Source organism: Schistocerca cancellata, chromosome 3, assembly GCF_023864275.1.
Source record: "Schistocerca cancellata isolate TAMUIC-IGC-003103 chromosome 3, iqSchCanc2.1, whole genome shotgun sequence".
Classification (NCBI taxonomy): Eukaryota; Metazoa; Arthropoda; class Insecta; order Orthoptera; family Acrididae; genus Schistocerca; species Schistocerca cancellata.
The window spans coordinates 103,300,170-103,321,463 of NC_064628.1; the positions used below are offsets into that span (position 1 = coordinate 103,300,170).

A 21,294-nucleotide genomic window follows, 5' to 3' on the forward strand; every position below is an offset into this window, starting at 1 on the left:
CATGTAGAAACATACATCCAGAAGCATATGACTACCGAATATGCTCCATCCCACTTCTATCAGGACATGTACTATGACAGTCTGACTGTGAGTATTCTATCAATGTATGACGATTCTACACTAAGAATTAAAAGTGCTGAGGGTCATAGTATTTTCATTCAGCACTCGACTTTTGATAATTTATTCAATCTAGACATGGTAGTAACTAGTGCAATAGAGAGACTAAATAGATGGCGCCCATATGTTCAACTGTATACAGTGACATCATTAACTGGCTTCACACATGTAGCATTCACATAGAAGATATGGATAATTGTCTTAGTACCTGTATAACTGCAGTGCCGAATTCTTGTGCTATTCCTCGAATAGGTGTTGAAAATGTTGAACTCAAATTTACTGATGGAATACAAGACTATTGCAATGCGCCTATAACATTACGAGATATACATGCTGAATTTGAGGGATATAAGAAGCAGCTATTTTCGAAATACTGTACTTCTGCCTCACTAAAAAAGAATGAACTTATTGTTTTCCATGCTGATCATAATTGTATATCTTGAATAAATAAATATATTTATAATCTTAAATTTCTCTTCGTCTTTTTTATTTCTCTAGACAAAGATGTCACATACGTTAATGAACGCTAGTATACATTTATGTATGTATACGTTAATGTATGTCACACTCTTCCTTTAAATATAGCACTTGGAGTTCATTCTATCGTGTAGCCATTGTAGCTCAGTTGGTAAGGTGACCGCGCTATAGTGGCTACACACATATATTATTTATCACATAAAAGCCTATTGCACGCCAGTACCTAGCACAGTAGGTATCATGGCAGGCTGGGTGAAGCACACTCGCTGCAAGGGCTTTGTTGTAGGTGACTGGTCCTCTGATGATGACCAAGACCAGAATACCAATAATAATAAGAAGAATGGACCACTTCTTCCTGACAGCATACAGCGATAATTGTAGGCCCTTCGAACTGTGGTAAGACAAATGTCCTCATGGCTCTGTTAATGCACATAGACAGAGTCTACTTCGAACACCTTTTCGTCTTCTCCAATACACTCTTTCAACCCAAATACCAGTTACTGCAGAAAATATTAGATGGGGTAATGTGCAGAGCATTCAGTGAAAGCAGCGACATCCCCCCATCTGCAGAGGTAAAGCCTAACACTGTCTTCATGTTTGACAATGTGGCTGTTGAAAAGCAGGATCAAATCCGTAGATATTTCTGCTTTGATCGTCATATGGGTGTTGATGTATTTTATCTGACTCAGACGTATTCCGGTATCCCAAAACAGTTGGTGAGGGTTAACGCCAACCTCATTATAGCCTTCAAACAAGACAATCTCAATTTAAAACACATTTACCAGGCTCATGTAGGGACCGACTTGTCATACGATGAATTTGTAAAGATATGTGCTGATTGTTGGAACCACTCACAGTATGGGTTTCTCGTTATTGATAAAAGTCGTAAACTGAATGACGATAGGTATAGCCGGAACTTCCAGGAATTTGTCCATATATAAACGTGCAAAATAGCTGACTGCGTCAGTAGACACTACACCACGGACAAATTCGCACGCATGGCGGATGCTCAGTCTGAGGTGTGTATAGACAGAATGCTAGCATGGACACCGATATGAAATTTAAGAATCTTGAGGGAAGACTGGGTAAGGTTGTAAGGGAATTAAAGGACACTCAGGAACTTCTCGCCCTTAACCAAAATCGGCTAGAGAATAGAATTAGCGCAATTGAGGGAAGATAGAAGGTGAGGTTGTTGCTATTGAAGAAGGAGATGTAACAAACAAGAAGAACAACAACAACAAAGCATATATAAAACTGCGTGATATGCAGAGCTCTGATTAGTATGCTCCGAGATTTCGACAAAGCATACAGTCATTCAGGCGCGCAAAGCAGTTCGAGAAAAATTACGTTTGCTGAAGTTGGAACATATGGATCGCGAGCAAACACTAAGAGAAGCTTTTAAAGCTGTTACCGAATCTGTCAGTAAGATGACTTCGCGTGATAATGATCCAGTCGCAGAATTGACCAACTAGTATGGGGCGGCTAAGATAGATAGAACATTTGGTGGTGGTGGTGATTAGTGTTTAACGTCCCGTCGACAACGAGGTCATTAGAGACGGAGCGCAAGCTCGGGTTAGGGAAGGATTGGGAAGGAAATCGGCCGTGCCCTTTCAAAGGAACCATCCCGGCATTTGCCTGAAACGATTTAGGGAAATCACGGAAAACCTAAATCAGGACGGCTGGAAACGGGATTGAACCGTCGTCCTCCCGAATGCGAGTCCAGTGTGCTAACCACTGCGCCACCTCGCTCGGTGGAGAACATTTGGTGTCAGCAGGGAGAGACCATACATGCTAGGCTCTCAAACTATAAGTTTATCGTATAGCACAATACGCGTCGGGGATACAGAGCTTAAAAGAGCACCTGGCTTAATGAATCTAATCTTCCTAAGGCCCTAAAAAAACTTAAAATACGCTAGCAATGATTGCAAAGTGTATGGTGAAATACCACAATTGACTAAGCTGCATAAAAATCCTGACAGAACACTGAGAAACCCGCAAAACTCTAAATACACAACCATTATACAACCTTTACTGAATGAGCAACCTAAAAGCAGGGACCCATTGGGTGGCGTACGTTAAGAAAAGTGCAAATACAGTACAATATTTCGATTCATTTGGGGATTTACAGCGGTCTGAAGAATTACAATGCTACTTCACCAGCAAAATGCATGTCTTCTACAATTTCCGGCGATATCAGACTTTAACACATACCTCTGTGGGCATCTCTGCGTTATGTTACTCATCACAGCCATGGCAAATTAGCCTTCGCCTGCATCAACGAACCTTTGGAATGCGCGCTATATTTAGACCGAGCAGTGAGAAGTCTGGTTCAAATGGTTCATATGGCTTTGAGCACTATGGGACTTAACATCTGATGTCATCAGTCCTCCAGAACTTAGAACTTTTTAAACCTAACTAACCTAAGGGCATCACACACATCCATGCCCGAGGCAGGATTCGAACCTGCGAGCGTAGCGGTCTCGCGGATCCAGACTGAAGCGCCTAGAACCACTCGGCCACTCCGGCCGGCTGAGAAGTCTGTAATGCGCGCTTTCTCCTCTCCTCGTTAGAACCGGTGTGTGAACATCTACACATATGAAAGAGCCATCATTGAACGCACGCCCATCATTTGATGTTTAGATGCAATGTCGTACATTCTGACTTTAAAAGAGTGAGGATCAGTATTACGTGCAAATTACTTTCCGCCGATTGAATCAAGTACAGGGGACTGGAGTATTGCTGTGATTGGTCTGGAGACATATAACAGCATTCCAAATATCACAAAGAGCAACAATAAACTGCATCTGGAAATTGACGGTTGGAAGTAGATTCTACAAACACAACCTGGTGCCTACGATATTGATGATTTGAACGAAGTCTTAAAACAGTCAGGAAAAGGTATTGAACTAAGGGCAAACATTAATACCCTTAAATCTGAAATACGGACAGAGTGCTACAATCCACTTTAGACAGAGAGATTCAATAGGTCCACTGCTAGGTTTTGCAAAGGATCGTGTTTTGGTGAAGGACGCCAGTAAATTTCATGCATCGGATCAAGATTCTTACCAAATAGAACTGACTGAGTACATCGAAAAAGTTCAAAGAAAGGCAGCACATTTTGTATTAACGCGAAATATGGGAGAGAGTGTCACAGAAATGATACAGGATTTGGGATGGACATCATTAAAAGAAAGGCGTTTTTCGTTGCGACGGAATCTTCTCACGAAATTTCAATCACCAACTTTCTCCTCCGAATGCGAAAATATTTTGTTGACACCGACTTCCATAGGGAGTAACCATCAGCAAGATAAAATAAGGGAAATCAGAGCTCGTACAGAAAGATATAGGTGTTCATTCTTCCCGCGCGCTATACGAGATTGGAATAACAGAGAATTGTGAAGGTGGTTCGATGAAACCTCTGCCAGGAACTTAAATGTGATTTGCAGAGTATCCATGTAGATGTAGATGCAGAAGCTGTAGATATACTTCCAGTCAGCACAATCCACATTGAGTGCAATATTGCCACAAACTCATTCTTCAACGATGAGTTGATTCACTCAATTTATGGATTCTTCCCTACAGTCGGTACTGGGTATAAAATAGTTCAAGCCCCCACAAACGCTATAACTGCGTATTGTTGACCAGTATAATCAGCTTGTTAACTTTTGAGGAGAAGAGATCATTGTACGCTTGCATCCAAGGCGAGATGGGAGTAAGGTATAAAGCTAGCACACCGAGCTCACAATCGGTTAGTGTATCGCAGAAGTACAAGGTGATAACACACCTTAATTACGAATTCCTTATTTCAGCAGGTTTCAAACCGCAAAATGACGTCGCTCAACGTGACTCAGTCAGTAGAGTATGATGATCGAATTATACGTCATGAATACCACTCACACAAACCCTACGCTTCAAGCACATTTAACAAAAATGATGAAATTAGAATTGTTATCCAGCATCAGGAGGCCGTAACACTGTCTTCAAGAGTTTCCTGTATCTGGGCTGTACATTTAAGAAAGCTGATGGCACTGTGGTCACCCTCTCGAAGCTCACGTGAAATGCTCTAGCATTCCTGTTTCAAGAGATACGTTAGGAACTTAACGGTATCGACATCGATTGCACACGCAATGTCGGCAGAACATCAAACCTTAAGATGTACATTTCAGCCTCAGCCTCTGATTCAAACAGCTTGGAAATGCGGGATGGTTTATAGATGCGCCAGATGGTGCGGGGGGATACAGCCGATTTACCGCATGCCTGCCGCTAAAAATGCTTATGAGTAATTTTCAGGACATGCAGCGAATTATTATGAACGCTAAACTGGAGCTTATTTTGGTGCGGAGTGCAAGTGACGCAAATTCATTCTTTCAAACAGCTGCAGACAATGTTCAAATCAAGATTAATAGTATAGTATAGAAAATGCTTCACATCACTGTTGCTGACGATTAAGGCTTGAAGCTCTTAAAAGTTCTGAATGCCGACATCTATCTACCACTAACCTTTCGATCATGGGAACTTTTTGAATAGTGCTACCTACAGCATGAACACATACTTAGGCTATTAAAACATCAGTGCAGTTGGAAGCACCGCAATTCATTATAATCGCATTTCAAACTCAAAGGCGTGGGAATGTATCAAAGGACATCATAATCGCATTTCAAACTCAAAGGCGTGGGAATGTATCAAAGGACTCAACTGAAGTTGACTACTGCAAGTTAACTAAAGCCAGAGTCTACCTGAATTCCGAATACTACCCATACGAGAATATACATCTACGGTGGGACAGCAATGTATACAGTCTGGCATTTGACATGTATGCGAGGTTCCGAGCATCTTACTATGAAGGCGTTGAAAATAAAGGATGCCGACTCAGCCCACAGAGTTTCAAGAAGCTAGCACCAATAATCGTGATTGACTGTTCAAAACAGAATGAGATAATTAAAACAGGGCCTGTAGATGTACGGATTGAATTTGAATCTTCAACAAACTCCCCAGATCACACTGCAGCATATGCTCTAGTTCTACATGATTGTGTTGTTAACTACTGCCCTATCACTGGTGTAGTGCAACGAGTTGTATAAATTAATAGGCGCTCTGCTAGCTCTAAGGCAGATCACGATGTTACCCCAAGGTTTGAGGACCGTAGCTGACGTTCAAGGATTTTACTATGATGAAAGCAGGTGATTCATAATTAAAGACTGTGCATTAACAGCATGCACACAAAGTGATGGAATAATAGGAACATTTGCATCAAGGGTTGCATGGCCGAAACCATTCAAGGATGTGAAGTGCATTAAAACATGTAGAGGTGCAGGTTAACACACTTCTATCATGGAATTCACTGGGATGACCCTGGCATTTCTTATAAAGATTTGGTGTGAGTGCTCCGAGTATTTGATCACAAGGAGACAATCATCTACGAGGGATATCCACAAAGTACATTACGTTTTGGAATTAAAAATAAATAAAGTATTGGAATTTTTTTTAATTATATACAGATGAAAGCCACACTTCAATACTACTTTTCTACAATGTGGCTGTATCCACGTCTTGTAGACACACAAAAATAGATTTATAATTTTTTTTAATAAGAAGAATGATGGTGATTGAGGGGTGAATAATAACAAAATTCTACATTTTTACAATAAAATAAGTGAATTTATCATGGAATTCAGAATTTTTTAACAGTGTTTGCCAAATATTAATTTACAGTGAGATGATTCAGTTTTCTCATTTCTATATGAGTTTACAGATACATGATTGGTTTTTGACGAAAAATATCAACCTTATGCTGTCTGAAGATATGTGTTAACATTTTACATTATTCAGAAATATAAGCATTCTCATTTTTTATATATATATATATATATATATATATATATATATATATATATATATATATATACTGGGTGATCAAAAAGTGAGTATAAATTTGAAAACTGAATAAATCATGGAATAATGTAGATAGAGAGGTACAAATTGACAAACATGCTTGGAATGTCATGGAGTTTTATTACAACCAAAAAAATACAAACGTTCAAAAAATGTCCGACAGATGGCACTTCATCTGATCAGAATAGCAATAATTAGCATAACAAAGTAAGACAAAGCAAAGATGATGTTCTTTGCAGGAAATGCTCAATATTTCCACCATCATTCCTCAACAATAGCTGTAGACGAGGAATAATGTTGTGAACAGCACTGTAAAGCATGTCTAAAGTTATGGTGAGGCATTGTCGTCAGATGTTGTCCTTCAGCATCCCTAGAGATGTTGGCTGATCATGATACACTTGCGACTTCAGGTAACCCCAAAGCCAATAATTGCAGGGACTGAGGTCTGGGGACCAAGCATGACAAAAGTGGCGGCTGAGCACACGATCATCACCAAACGACGCAAGAGATCTTTCATGTATCTAACAATATGGGGTGGAGCGCCATCCTGCATAAATATCGTACGTTCCATCAGGTGTTTATAAGCCAGGCTGGGGATGATGCGATTCAGTAACATGATTGTCATGCGCAGTCACTGACATTTTGCTGTCCAGCCCCATCTGTAGGACATATTGTGAACTTTGCTTTTTTTTGTTCTAATAAAACCCCATCTCATTCCAAGCATGTGTGCCAATTTTTTCCTCTCTATCTACCTTATTCCGTGGTTTATTAAGTTTTCAAATTTATACTGACTTTTTGATCATCCGATATATATATATATATATATATATATATATATATATATATATATATATAATGTTACAACTAATGCAGAGGTACTACAACCTAATTACACTATCTTACAAGGTAAATACTACCGCTAGTGAAGTTCCACCCAAAAAAATAAACGAAACTCGAACTTAGTTACTTCAAGTGGGTGGTTCTAAAACATTTTATATTTTCCACTACCACAAGCAATTGAAAATATATTTCTCAGAAGTAAGTGGCTCTAAACATTTTCCACTTCAAGAACGAGGTGAACATATATATATATTTCATTGAAGTCGATGGCTCTAAACATTTTTCCACTACAACAAGCAAGTGAACATATACAAAAAATCTAATTGGTGGAACTCACATACTTATAACTAGTTCTGATTGGATGGCTAGCAGTAGGTGAAACTTAGAAACTAAAATCTAATCTCTATAACCACTCACATGGAAACGCATATGAAATGCGAAAAGTTTATTTTTTCTTCATATAGAAGGTACAATTCAAGCAGGAAAATTTATCTTTTGTTCATCTATTACATATTAATACTGGTCAAAAAATATTTACATAAATATTTTCTTGAGTTTTTAAATTTTTCGTTTTTATCATTTTCATTCAAAAAATAATTAATATATTTACACACAAATAAACGTAACAAAGCCTCCCACACTCATTTGCACACTCACACACGGAAGCACACAAAGTGATACACACCACACAACACTCTCATCCAGTATTTACACTATGATAAAAGAGCCATATTATTTCCATGCATAGCCCCCATTCACCGCATTCACACGCTCAGTCCCTCTCTATCAATCAACCAGAGTCCCCCACTACTTCCATAGTGCGAGTATGGGAGGGTTTCCACCCCATCCTCACAAATGACTCTTTTATCGTCGTGAGGAGACAATCTGACTTTAGACTGTAGCACAGTGTACACCTCGTGACCTCTTGATCGAATGCTAGTTTGCTGAACCATGTGTGGATGAGTGCCTTGAACACTGTGACCATACAGGCATTGCAAATAATCCTTGACCATAACAACACGAGATGCCATGCATCTAACACTCTTTGCCCACCTCTGAGTGCCCCCTTCCATTATACGATATGCATACATTTTGGACCTCAATTCCACAAACTCTTCAATTGGTAAACCATTCGATTCGTCTTTGAGACCGATAACCTTCTTGCTCTGAGGGACAATACCATAAGGATTATAGGTCCCATAAGAAGACGTGTCGGATTCTTTACCATTGCATCTAATTACTTCATATGGATAGCAGTTCTTGATCCAGTAGATAAAGTTGTCTGTATCCATATAAAGTAACTTGGGTTCTACGAAATGAGGTTTCGCAAACTCATAGTGGAATCGGTACATGTAGAATTTGGAGATATCCAGTATGCACATCCCCAAATAGATGGGCTTCATAAACGCTACTGCATTGTTCATCACCTCCACAGCAACAAAGTTTTCAAATGGCTCTGAGCACTATGGGACTTAACATCTGAGGTCATCAGTCCCTTAGAACACAACTACTTAAACCTAACTAACCTAAGGATATCACACACATCCATGCCTGAGGCAGGATTCAAATCTGCGACTGTAGCGGTCGCGCAGTTCCAGACTGAAGCGCCTAGAACCGCTCGGCCACGCCGGCCGGCTAACAAAGTTTTTCCAGAATGAGATTTTCACTCTGCAGCGCAATGTGCGCTGATATGAAACTTCCTGGCAGATTAAAACTGTGTGCCCGACCGAGACTCGAACTCGGGACTTTTGCCTTTCGCGGGCAAGTGCTCTACCATCTCTTCGGTAGCTCAGTTGGTAGAGCATTTGCCCACGAAAGGCAAAGGTCCCGAGTTCGAGTCTCGGTCGGGCACACAGTTTTAATCTGCCAGGAAGTTTAACAAAGTTTTCATTGAAGATTGTGGCCCACTTAAAATTTGGCCTGGCTATACATTTTCTCACGCCATAATGCCCTTACCATGTGGTTTTAATCACAATATCGCGTTCATTTCGCACATTCCGCATAGTTTTCCCGAAAATGGAATTATTCATTAATTCATAAAAGTCTTTTTCAAAATTATTACTCGTGACCGCCCTCTTTTCGGTATTTAGTTCAATATACTCCTTCAACCATGGGGATTGCTTGAAGGAGATTGCCCAGGTGACTGTAACAAGCTTCATCCCTAATCTGAAGCACTGCTGGAGGTTATGATATTGAAAGATATACCTCTGCTTATCACCAACAGTAGCCAACAATTTAGGGACCGTGCTTCCTCGCGGAATTTGTTGCTCTGGACATAACGACAAGTCGCTTGTCTCTCCATACAAATTATTAGGGTATGCGATGTCTGCCTCGAGCACATACCCTACATCAGAATCAGCCGCAAGACCCATTATTTGTCCACCTAATCCCTTCAATTGGTCTTTGGATAGCCACCTAAACCCACCAACCGGCAACAGTTGCATCATTGCTGCCCGTATAAGTTGTTAACATCTAAGTACAAAATGTAACTAGAATCATGGATGCATTGAACTCGACACCCATCTGTGGGTTATTTGCCTTGGCGTGCCTGTGAACACATTGACAAAGTCCACCGCATATCCCTCGCTCAAAAAATAGAAGCATTGCAATGTTCTGGGATGAAGTTATTTGCCCATATTCTTTGTAAAACGCCTCTCTGATCGCTTTATACGTTCCTGTCCTATATATATATATATATATATATATATATATATATATATATATATATATATATATATACAAAGAATATGGGCAAATAACTTCATCCCAGAACATTCAGATGACAGCTGTTAAGAGTAATAAGGAGAATAAAGTGACTGTAGTAAACCAATGGGAAATGAAGGCCCAACACATTGACAGGTTAAATATGACTCGATATAGGAGGCGTTAACGCATGAAAATGAAACTAAGTCTCCTCATGAGATGCAACTGATCGTTCGGGCTGAGACAGGTGGCAGTATTGTAGATGCCATCCTTGATACGGGAATCGAAATGACGGCGATTTCGGAAGAACGTTTTGAGAAATGTAACGCTTAACAGGCGCTACCAGTGTTGTGGACGAAACGTGTTAAAGTTAAAGGACCGATTATGGGTGCGTCAGCGGTGATTACTAGGCAAACGCATGTCACTTTTTCCTGTCAAGGGCATGAAAGAGAAGCGAACGTGGTAACTGTGCTGAAACTATCTATGCTCATAGTCATTGTAGCCGAATTCATGCGTCAAATTTGTGTCACACTCAATATGGACGAAGGGTATATGATGCTCGGGAAGGTAGGTCTTACTCTTGAAGAAAAACTCAAACATGAAGAGATGCCAGGTGCTTACACACAACTGACCATGCAACTGGCTCTGTATCATTCGGAGGAGGGACATCCACAGTATAGGTGGGCGAAAGAAACAATACCTGCGGATGACGAAGTAATGGTGGAAATTTATGAAGAAATAGATAATAAGTTGCGACAAGTAAGGGATATTTCAGATACAGACGAAGCCGAATTGGAAGGAGTATTACTGCAAAATGCTGAGGTGTTTCTACCAAAACCCGGTGCCACTAAAAATTCTCAATACGAATTCAAGGATAGAGCTTACAAGCCGTTTAGAGTACCGCCTTACACTACTCCACTGTGTTACCGAAGACAAGTATTTTTAGAATTACACAGGATGCTAGATGATGACATTATTGAAACTTCAACCTCGACATACAACAGTCCTATGAAAATTGTGGATAAGAAGTATGGAAGTATTAGGTTGGTCATTGATGCAAGACAGATAAATTCCGTTATCATTCCTGAGACCAATAGCCCAGAAAAATTGGAAGAGCTTCCGAAAAAGTTCTTCGGGGTCAAGATTTTATCTTCCCTTGAGTTGAGGGCTAGTTTTAGGCAAATAGAAATATCACCTGAATGTAGAAAGTATATGGATTTTATCGCATTTGGACAAAGTTACCAGTTCAAAAGGAACTGAATATATCCTCTGCTGCCTTTATGAGAAGTTTAGGAAGTGTAATGGATAAAGAGCTCCTGTTATGAGGTGACATATTAGTAGCTGAACCATCATTTAAACTTCATAATGAGGAGCTCAATAAGTTGCTAAGGACATTAAAAGAATGTGGAGTAACTATGAACATAATGAAGTCCAGTTTTGGAAATAAAAAGGTTGAGTTTTTAGGCCATATTATTGCTGGACAGGGAATTGAACCAAACTCTAGCAAACTGTAAGCAATACAGAATATAGGCACTTCATACAACAGAAGGACGTTACGTGGCTTCTTGGGACTCATTAACTTCTACAAAAGGTTCATTTGCGTAGAATCCCTTGATACCCACGTTTGTGTGTGTTAGCTAGTAAAAAGATGTCCTGGGTGTGGGATGCCCAAGCAGGAGTTTCAACAACTAAAAAAGCCACTGGCAAAGGCACCAATTTTAGCGCATTCCGATTTGACGAGGGAAATCTGTATGGCGACCGACAGTGCCAAAGCAGGCTTGGATGTGGTACTCTTTCAACAATTTGAAGAAGACGATAGCTCTCGCTAGTCGAGTACTGATTAAAAGCGAAAAAAATTACTCGATCACAGAGTTAGAGGTCTTGGCAGTAGTATGGAGGTTTCGTAGATTCAGATACTTCCTGTTTGGTCCAAAAACCAATGCGTTTAGTGACCATAAGGCACTAGAATTTATCTTAAGTGCAAAACTATTGCCAGGAAGATTAGGCCGACAGATGTTAACGTTGCAGGAATATGATTTTCGTATCACCTACGTGCCTGGACCATCAAACATCATAGCTGATATCCTCTCCAGATTGCTGGAACGAGTTAACGAAAGCAGAGTGAGTAATACAGAAGAAGAGCAAGTAGCAATGTATTACTTGAAAAATGTGCTATTTGAAAATTACGTCACCAATACCTTAAAACAGTTAGGTAGCGAACAAAATAAAGACCCAGATCTCGCCATGGTTAAAGCTAAGTGGAAATACAGTGAATCACGGGCCGTTAGACAATTCTGTCCCATAAAGGACACTGTCTTACTCTACAGATGTAATACAGATACAAGTTTATGGGTTGCATGTATACCACAGGATCTGATAAATAAGTATATTTGGCATACTCATTTGAGTAATAGTCATTTTGGTCCTAAGAGTTTTTTTAAATTAACGATGTCTTGTCACTTTGCAAATATGGTGCGAAGAATCAGACAGGTTCTGGCTAGATGTAAGAAATACCAGACAGCTAAACATGTAACTTTTCAAACGAGACCACCAATGTTCCCTATTATTCCAGAGAAACTGAGACACATAGCAGCAACAGATGTCATGGGTCCATTAGGTTGTACACGGAGAGGTCATGTATTCATTTTCGTGGTCCTAGAATTAACGTCGAAATATGTGACGTTTACTCACTCGAAGAAAGCAACTGGGAGCAATATAAGCAAGGCACTGACATAAAATTTCCTTCGACAGGTTGGTAGCGTCGATAAAATGCTGTCAGACAATGGACCACGATATCGTTCAGCGCAATGGCAAAACACTCTGCGACGGCATAAAATCGAACCTATTTCTATTTTCAAACATATGTCAAGCGCCAACCCAGCCAAACGAACGATGAAGGATCTGGGAACGTTTGTATTGTAGCAAGCAGCATAATACGTGGGACAGACATTTGTCTGACTTCCAACGTGTGGTAAACGAAATGCCACATAGCAGTACGTTATTACCTCCAATAAGTGTTCTGAAAAATAAGCCAGCACCAAATAAAATCCAGGAAATAATTAAATTCCCACCAGTACTCAGAGTGCAACATCAACATCTAGTAAAATTGGCACTGACCAATTTGAAGGCTGGGGAATTAAATAGAAAGAACCGAGCGGACAAGATGGCTATCTCACGAGTATTTTCACTAGTACAAAAAGTACTTGTGAAAACCCACCATCTCTAGCGAGAAAAAACATCAAAGCAATGAGTTCTTTTCAGTATATAAAGACCCTATGGAAGTAAGTAAAGTGGTTCATGATAATGTAGTCGAATTGATTAACCCAAAACAGGAAAATCATTGGGCTTGCTACATGTGCGTCACTTGAAATTGTATAAAGGGTAAAACAGCAAATAGAAAAATTAGTTGTAGCAAATATCCGGATTCCAATAAGAGCAAAATCTAAAAGTCAAAGAGTTGGGAAGCTAAGAAAATGCATACAGATAAAAAATTAAAATTGTACTTATCTCAATACAGTAAATTAGTTAACCTTTTCAGTATATCAAAAGGGTACTTGTGAAGGAAGAACAATAAAGTAAGAACTAAAGTAACTCTTCTACAGAGGAAATGTGTTATGGGTGATGAGTAAAAAGAAAGGAGAACGATAGAAATAAGCATGTGGATAGTTTGACGAAATAGTAGTAGATTCTCTCTTAAAATGTAGTGTGAAGTAGAAAGAAGTTGATTTTTTGTTGTTGATTGAAGGAATCCAAGAATTAGGAAGGAAGTAAAGAATTATGTAAGAAGGAAATATCATTTGTGGTTTGTTGCGTCACAGATGGTGAACATTTAGTTGAGGAGATAGTGTGGGGGAAAATGAGAAGCATTTATGATTTGTGGAAGGTACCAGAACTTGCTATAAAAGGAGAATTGAATTATTAAGGAAAGCGAGAAACATGTTATTTGTTGGAAGGATGTAGACAGAGGGATGTGAGTTTAACACAGGGAAGATTTCAATAAGGAAGAGTACGATAGGGGAGAAAGTAACATAAAAGTTTATTGCTTAGAAGAAGGAGGCAGGGATAACTACAAGTGAGAAAAATAAGCTCTAAAATCATAGAATTGGACATTGGAGAAAGTTTTGAAAAAGAAGGGCAAATAGTATATTTTGAAGTTCTGTTACAGCTTATGCCGAAAAGAAGAGACTGCAGAGAAAAAGACGCTGGAGTCGGAGTCAAAGTGCGGAGTTTTGATAATATGATGTACCTGTAGTTTAAAAAAAATGAAAAAACAAACCTACTAATACATTAAACGTCAACACCATCAATTTTCCTCTTACTGTCCATAGTGATGAAGATGAGAAAACCATAACCTTCATATTAATAGAAAAGAATTGTACATATAGAATGGGGATAGATGTTGATCTAGTAAAAAAGATATAAAGAAGAGTATAATAAGTAGAATCCTATGTATCGTTTAAATAAGGAATTTTTGTAAAGTCTCTTAGTAGTTTAGTTTTTGTAAAGCTTGTAATGTATTGTAAGGGAGAAAGGCTTATGATAAGACAGGTAGTAATACCAAAAAAATTAGAGAAATTTGGCGATGTAAGATGGACAAAAGTGTGCACAATGTTGTATTATACATGACATCCTCAAGCACGACGCATCATCACTCCGGTCAGATCTACAGCAGCACTGAGTAGAGCAGTTAGGCATGAGAGGAAGGAACACTAGAGTGTGGGTGCCTGGTACATCAGCTTTCGAGATGACGAAAGGAAATGCCTTGTTGGAAGCTACAGTCTGAGAGGATAGCACATTTGGGCAAAAGTAAGTGGGTCTACGAGGAATCCTGGATATGGGCAACACGTACCGTGACGCGATCGTTATGCATGTGAAAGTCACACGCGATCTTCATAACAATAGTTTTGCAAAAGTGATAGGTTTCTAGCACAACTGTCACAAGTTGTTTAGAGCTGCATAAGGAGATATGATGGCTGCCCACCAAAACGGAATTGAGGCGGACACGTTACATCAAGCAAGAACGAATGTTTGAATTCACTGCAAGAAGAAGAGGCTCATTTCTGTAACTCAAGATACAGACTGGCTGAAACTATCGTCATACCATACGGAAGCCAGTGACTACAGAACATTCCCTGTAAGCAAGAGAACGATGGACGGCTGTCCAACCTATCCCAATGAACAACCTGATACAATAAATGATACACAACGATTTGAAAGAAAATACCATAAGGATGGATTATACAATAACAAGGTTAAGCATGTCTTAAATCCTAATTCCCAGTACAGAGAGGATCGAAGGCCCAAATGAGAAGACAGCTAGATGCAACAAGAAAAGAAGATTCAACGCAGAAGATATGGAAGAAAGAAGACCTGGACCAGACGAAATCAAGAAACCTTTCTAAATGCCTTCCCATACAAGACCATTATTGCATCCAACTACAAAAAGAATGCAATTGTAACTGTTATAGCAATACAAATGTCCGATATTCGTTATGGAAAATTGTAACACTTTCGAATGTCACATCAAGAGATGGGAGGTGGCTATTTGTGTAGAAAACAGGGGATGAATTAACCAACGATGGATTGACATAAAGATTCGAGGATTGACGAAGAACATAAGTTTATACTGCTAATAATATATATCTAATATAATTTCGCCATGAGTACATGCGGAATAGAACAAAGATAACCAAGCATGCACAACACACTAAAACCTTCTGCAATCTTTCTCTCTGCCAACCGCCATTCCATGCTCAGAGGAGACACATTGAAGTACAATGACGACTTCAATGAACCATGTTGAAGATATATGAGAAAGGACAGTCTGTGACAGACTAGTATCAGATTAAACTGAAAAAAGAAATTTTTTATGAACACATGAAGTTTGTTGTTGTTAAAAGTATTTAATTTTTGAAGAGTTTTGTGCGAGAGACAGATTTTTGTTAACAATACTTTTAAGATTTTTTAAATCTTGACAGATCAATAATATTTTCTTCTATTTCATATTTTACAACACATCTAAGTTAAGAAAACCAAATGTTGATATTTTCTTTGGAAGCTAAGATTCTAGTATGTAATGTGTTTGTTAAAATATAGGTTATGTAGATTTAATATTTATAAGGTAATTAGTAGGATTAGGAATTTAATATGTTTGTAAGAGTCAAGCAATAATTTAATTCATCTGTAAAGTTATAATGCATAAGTTTAAGATTTTTGGGAGAATATAAATATGTTGGTGAATGCGATTGTGCCTGGAATGTTATGAGAAGGGTGCTTTTAAGCATAACATAAATTAAGAAATTATTGTAAGAGATGAAACTTTCTTGAATTATTATTGACTGTGGTTGAGAATCAGACATAAGTATTGAAAAAGGGGAGGATAATTTTAAGTGAAGGTTCCCTCAACTTCAATACTACTCCATCATCATTTAACATAAGTCATGATGCCAAAAGAAAAAAGTCTTAAAGTTAAAAATTATGAGTGGTAAAAATTTGTAGGTAATCTCTAATTTGTTTAAATTTAAAATTAAAATATAGACAACTATGAAATAGAAATAAAACGCTTCATATTATTTAAATAATTGTATTAAATCAGAAAATTAGTAAAAAACATGTTACATTTATGAAAAAAATTACTTTGGTGCTCAGATCAGTAGTAGACAGAAAATCATTTGCGGTGGAAAAAATAATGAAAAAGAGACTTAAAGAACAACTATTTGATTATGCCATATTAAAATAGAGTGTTGGTCAATACTAATATATAACAATTGCTACAGTCAGCAGTTGAAAACTCAACTGTTAATTGACCTAGTGCAAAATTGATCATGGAAGGAGAGGATAAGTGAGGTGGCAGACTGAATGGATGTCAGTTTTGCACCTTACATGAGAGATTTTATATGTCGTAACAAGTAGAGTATTTCCCTGATATACTTCGGCGATAATAACCAGATTTGCCTATTAAAATCTACAGTGTGTAACGCAAAGGGATGACACTTGATTCGATGGTATTAACACACCGAACCCAAATCCTGCACGTCAGTGAGCAAAAGGCGAAAAAAACCTCCTGGAGGAAACGTTTTAGCTTGGGGGCAGAAGCGAGTTGTGCCATCACAGCCGTGTACAACGGAACGCTTTTAAAAAGGGATTGGTGACCTGTGGTGAGGGGGACAAAGAATGCGCTGAGTGATACATCGAGGAGAGGAGGTAGCGGGCCAGTGCTGTTTGCTAAGGAGAAATTCTTCAGAAAACTGATCGAGGGAATTTCAAGATGGGGGCAAACAGACCAGCGATGCAGTTGGATCACGTGAAATGCCCGTGGTGCGCTCATGATGTACGCGTGTAACTTTTAGGCATCAGGAGTGGGCACAATATGTCCGATTGGCTGGAATAAACTCGGAAGGAGTAGAAAGAGGCGAAATAACGATGCAGTTTGAAAGTAGGCCCCTGGCGATTGGCAGAGGTAATTTCCACAAGATGAAAGGAACGCTCCCATTGGTTTGAAAAAGCCGTGACGTTAAACACAAAAGGACGCAGGTGGGGGAAAGTTTGCTACAAAAGACACTAGCCCAAACACTTCGAGGACTCTCCTCTGAACCAGTGTCAAGTGTAGAACAGGGCGCATCATGCTCTGTATGGCGACAAAAGAGGAATTTTGTGTGATCACTGCGTTCACTTCGGCTGACATTCAGCTAGAAATTAGCTGAAAAGAGTCGTTGAGTTCCGATAGCGGAGAAACGAAACAGCCACGTAGTTAACTGTTCTTGCGAGAACTGAGAGGGCATTGTAGTATACACGTTGCTCCATCTGTGCATCTTTATATCGTCATATTTCCAGATTACGGATGAATGTATGTTTTCTCGCCTAACGAGAAACATAGGACAGTTTCTGCTGATAAGATCAGTAAAGATTTTGAGTAGCTTTTTTACAGGATTTTCAGAGGGCGAGAGCAGCCCTCCAGTCGACAGTTCATCGCAGCTAAGGTAAATGCTGCTAGCAGAGGTGTAAACTCGTTGGTTCACTGGCTTGTCTTCACTGTGAACTCGAGCAGCCTTGAGTAATCTTTTGCTCATCTTGTCACAAAAGCTAACCATCCTCTCTAGACTTGTCATCCTAAGTAGTACCCAACTTAGAACCAGAATCGGATGATTTGTCGTAATACTGGCCAACTTCAGCTTGTAGAGAACATTCTATTTAAGTCTGATATTGTTGTGTTCAGTGTAATTTCGGCTAAACAGGACGTAATGCGTTGTCTTGACAACTGTCCTAACATTGTCATGTCACCACATGTGTAAATTCGTGTACTTCTTTGACAAAAATTCTGAAATTAAACAAATTGTGTACAGCTAAACACAGATGTGCTCTGTTATAGAATGAGGGTCCATTTCTAACCCTAATCATTTATTCTAAAGACGCTAATGCACTCACAGGGTGTTTTTCCTGATGTCTGACAAATCTGAAAAGGAGTGGAGTGTCAAAAGTTCTTATTGCGGTTGAGGTCACACATGGTCCATGCCAAGTACAATCGAAATGTCTCAAAACGCCGGTTACTACCCTAGCTCCTGGGCCACAGCTGCAGAGTAGCTGATATGGAGCAAATGCTTGAGTCAGCAAGTGTCAGCAAGCACGATGTTGGCATTGGTCCCTGACTGGTGCTTACACCGCTGTAGTAATAAGTTACTGTGTAATAATTGCTTATTCTGTATGTGATTTCAGTATCACTAGTCACACTTTTAAATGCTGATAGCTTTCAGACAAAGACAAACTTAGAAAATCTGTACACACACTTGTACTTGTGTGCATTGTCATACATCGTTACTAGTGACTGAAATAGAGTTCTAGACACACAGTATTTGCATAACTGTCGGGGGGACTGTGATACACATAGGCTGCAAGTAGTTCTCATACAGATGATGCTGTCCCAGACTGATTCAGTCGGCAACGTCTAATACCTCGTCCTCATTGACAATCAGAGCCGATGTCAAGTTAAAAGTCTTCATCATTTAGAATAATTGGCAGTAAAATAATTTCTCTAGCCCTGTTGTTCTACATCTACTACATCTACATCCATACTCCGCAAGCCACCTGACGGTGTGTGGCGGAGGGTACCTTGAGTACCTCTATCGGTTCTCCCTTCTATTCCAGTCTCGTATTGTTCGTGGAAAGAAGGATTGTCGGTATGCCTCTGTGTGGGCTCTAATCTCTCTGATTTTATCCTCATGGTCTCTTCGCGAGATATACGTAGGAGGGAGCAATATACTGCTTGACCCTTCGGTGAAGGTATGTTCTCGAAACTTTGACAAAAGCCCGTACCGAGCTACTGAGCGTCTCTCCTGCAGAGTCTTCCACTGGAGTTTATCTATCATCTCCGTAACGCTTTCGCGATTACGAAATGATCCTGTAACGAAGCACGCTGCTCTCCGTTGGATCTTCTCCATCTCTTCTATCAACCCTATCTGGTACGGATCCCACACTACTGACCAGTATTGAAGCAGTGGGCGAACAAGCGTACTGTAACCTACTTCCTTTGTTTTCGGATTGCATTTTCTTAGGATTCTTCCAATGAATCTCTGTCTGGCATCTGCTTTACCGACGATCAACATTGTATGATCATTCCATTTTAAATCACTCCTAATGCATACTCCCAGATAATTTATGGTATTAACTGCTTCCAGTTGCTGACCTGCTATTTTGTAGCTAAATGATAAGGATCTATCTTTCTGTGTATTCGCAGCACATTACACTTGTCTACATTGAGATTCAATTGCCATTCCCTGCACCATGCGTCAATTCGCTGCAGATCCTCCTGCATTTCAGTACAATTTTCCATTGTTACAACCTCTCGATACACCACAGCATCGTCCGCAAAAAGCCTCGGTGAACTTCCAATCTCATCCACCAGGTCATTTATGTATATTGTGAATAGCAACGGTCCTATGACACTCCCCTGCGGCCCACATGAAATCACTCTTACTTCGGAAGACTTCTCTCCATTGAGAATGACATGCTGCGTCCTGTTATCTAGGAACTCCACAATCCAATCACACAATTGGTCTGATAGTCCATATGCTCTTACTTTGTTCATTAAACGACTGTGGGGAACTGTATCGAACGCCTTGCGGAAGTCAAGAAACACGGCATCTACCTGTGAACCCGGGTCTATGGCCCTCTGAGCCTCGTGGACGAATAGCGCGAGCTGGGTTTCACATGACCGTCTTTTTCGAAGCCCATGCTGATTCCTACAGAGTAGATTTCTAGTCTCCAGGAAAGTCATTATACTCGACCATAATACGTGTTCCAAAATTCAACAACTGATCGACGTTAGAGATATAGGTCTATAGTTCTGCACATCTGTTCGACGTCCCTTCTTGAAAACGGGGATGACCTGTGCCCTTTTCCAATCCTTTGGAACGCTACGCTCTTCTAGAGACCTACGGTAGACCGCTGCAAGAAGGGGGGCAAGTTCCTTCGCGTAATCTCTGTAAAATCGAACTGGTATCCCATCAGGTCCAGTGGCCTTTCCTCTTTTGCGCGATTTTAATTGTTTCTCTATCCCTCTGTCGTCTATTTCGATATCTATCATTTTGTCATCTGTGCGACAATCTAGAGAAGGAACTACAGTGCCGTCTTCCTCTGTGAAACAGCTTTGGAAAAAGGCATTTAGTATTTCGGCCTTTAGTCTGTCATCCTCTGTTTCAGTACCAATTTGGTCACAGAGTGTCTGGACATTTTGTTTTGATCCATCTACCGCTTTGACATAAGACCAAAGTTTCTTAGGATTTTCTGCCAAGTCAGTACATAGAACTTTACTTTCGAATTCATTGAACGCCTCTCGCATACTCCTCACACTACATTTCGCTTCGCGTAATTTTTGTTTGTCTGCAAGGCTTTGGCTATGTTTATGTTTGCTGTGAAGTTCCCTTTGCTTCCGCAGCAGTTTTATAACTCGGTTGTTGTACCACGGTGGCTCTTTTCCATCTCTTACGATCTTGCTTGGCACATACTCATCTAACGCATAATGTACGACGGTTTTGAACTTTGTCCACTGATCCTCAACACCATCTGTACTTGAGACAAAACTTTTGTGTTGAACCAACAGATACTCTGAAATCTGCTTTTTGTCACTTTTTCTAAACAGAAAAATCTTCCTACCCTTTTTAATATTTCTATTTACGGCTGAAATCATCGATGCCGTACCCGTTTTATGATCGCTGATTCCCTGTTCTGCGTTTACTTTTTCAAATAGTTCGGGTCTGTTTGTCACCAGAA

The 21,294-nt window shown here is 39.7% G+C and overlaps 1 protein-coding gene across 1 annotated transcript in view; it reads right to left on the reverse strand.

Moving 5' to 3' along the window:
* The window catches only part of LOC126177114 (carcinine transporter-like), a 668,824-nt gene that overhangs the window by 205,849 nt on the left and 441,681 nt on the right, over positions 1–21,294 (reverse strand). The window lies entirely within an intron of this gene.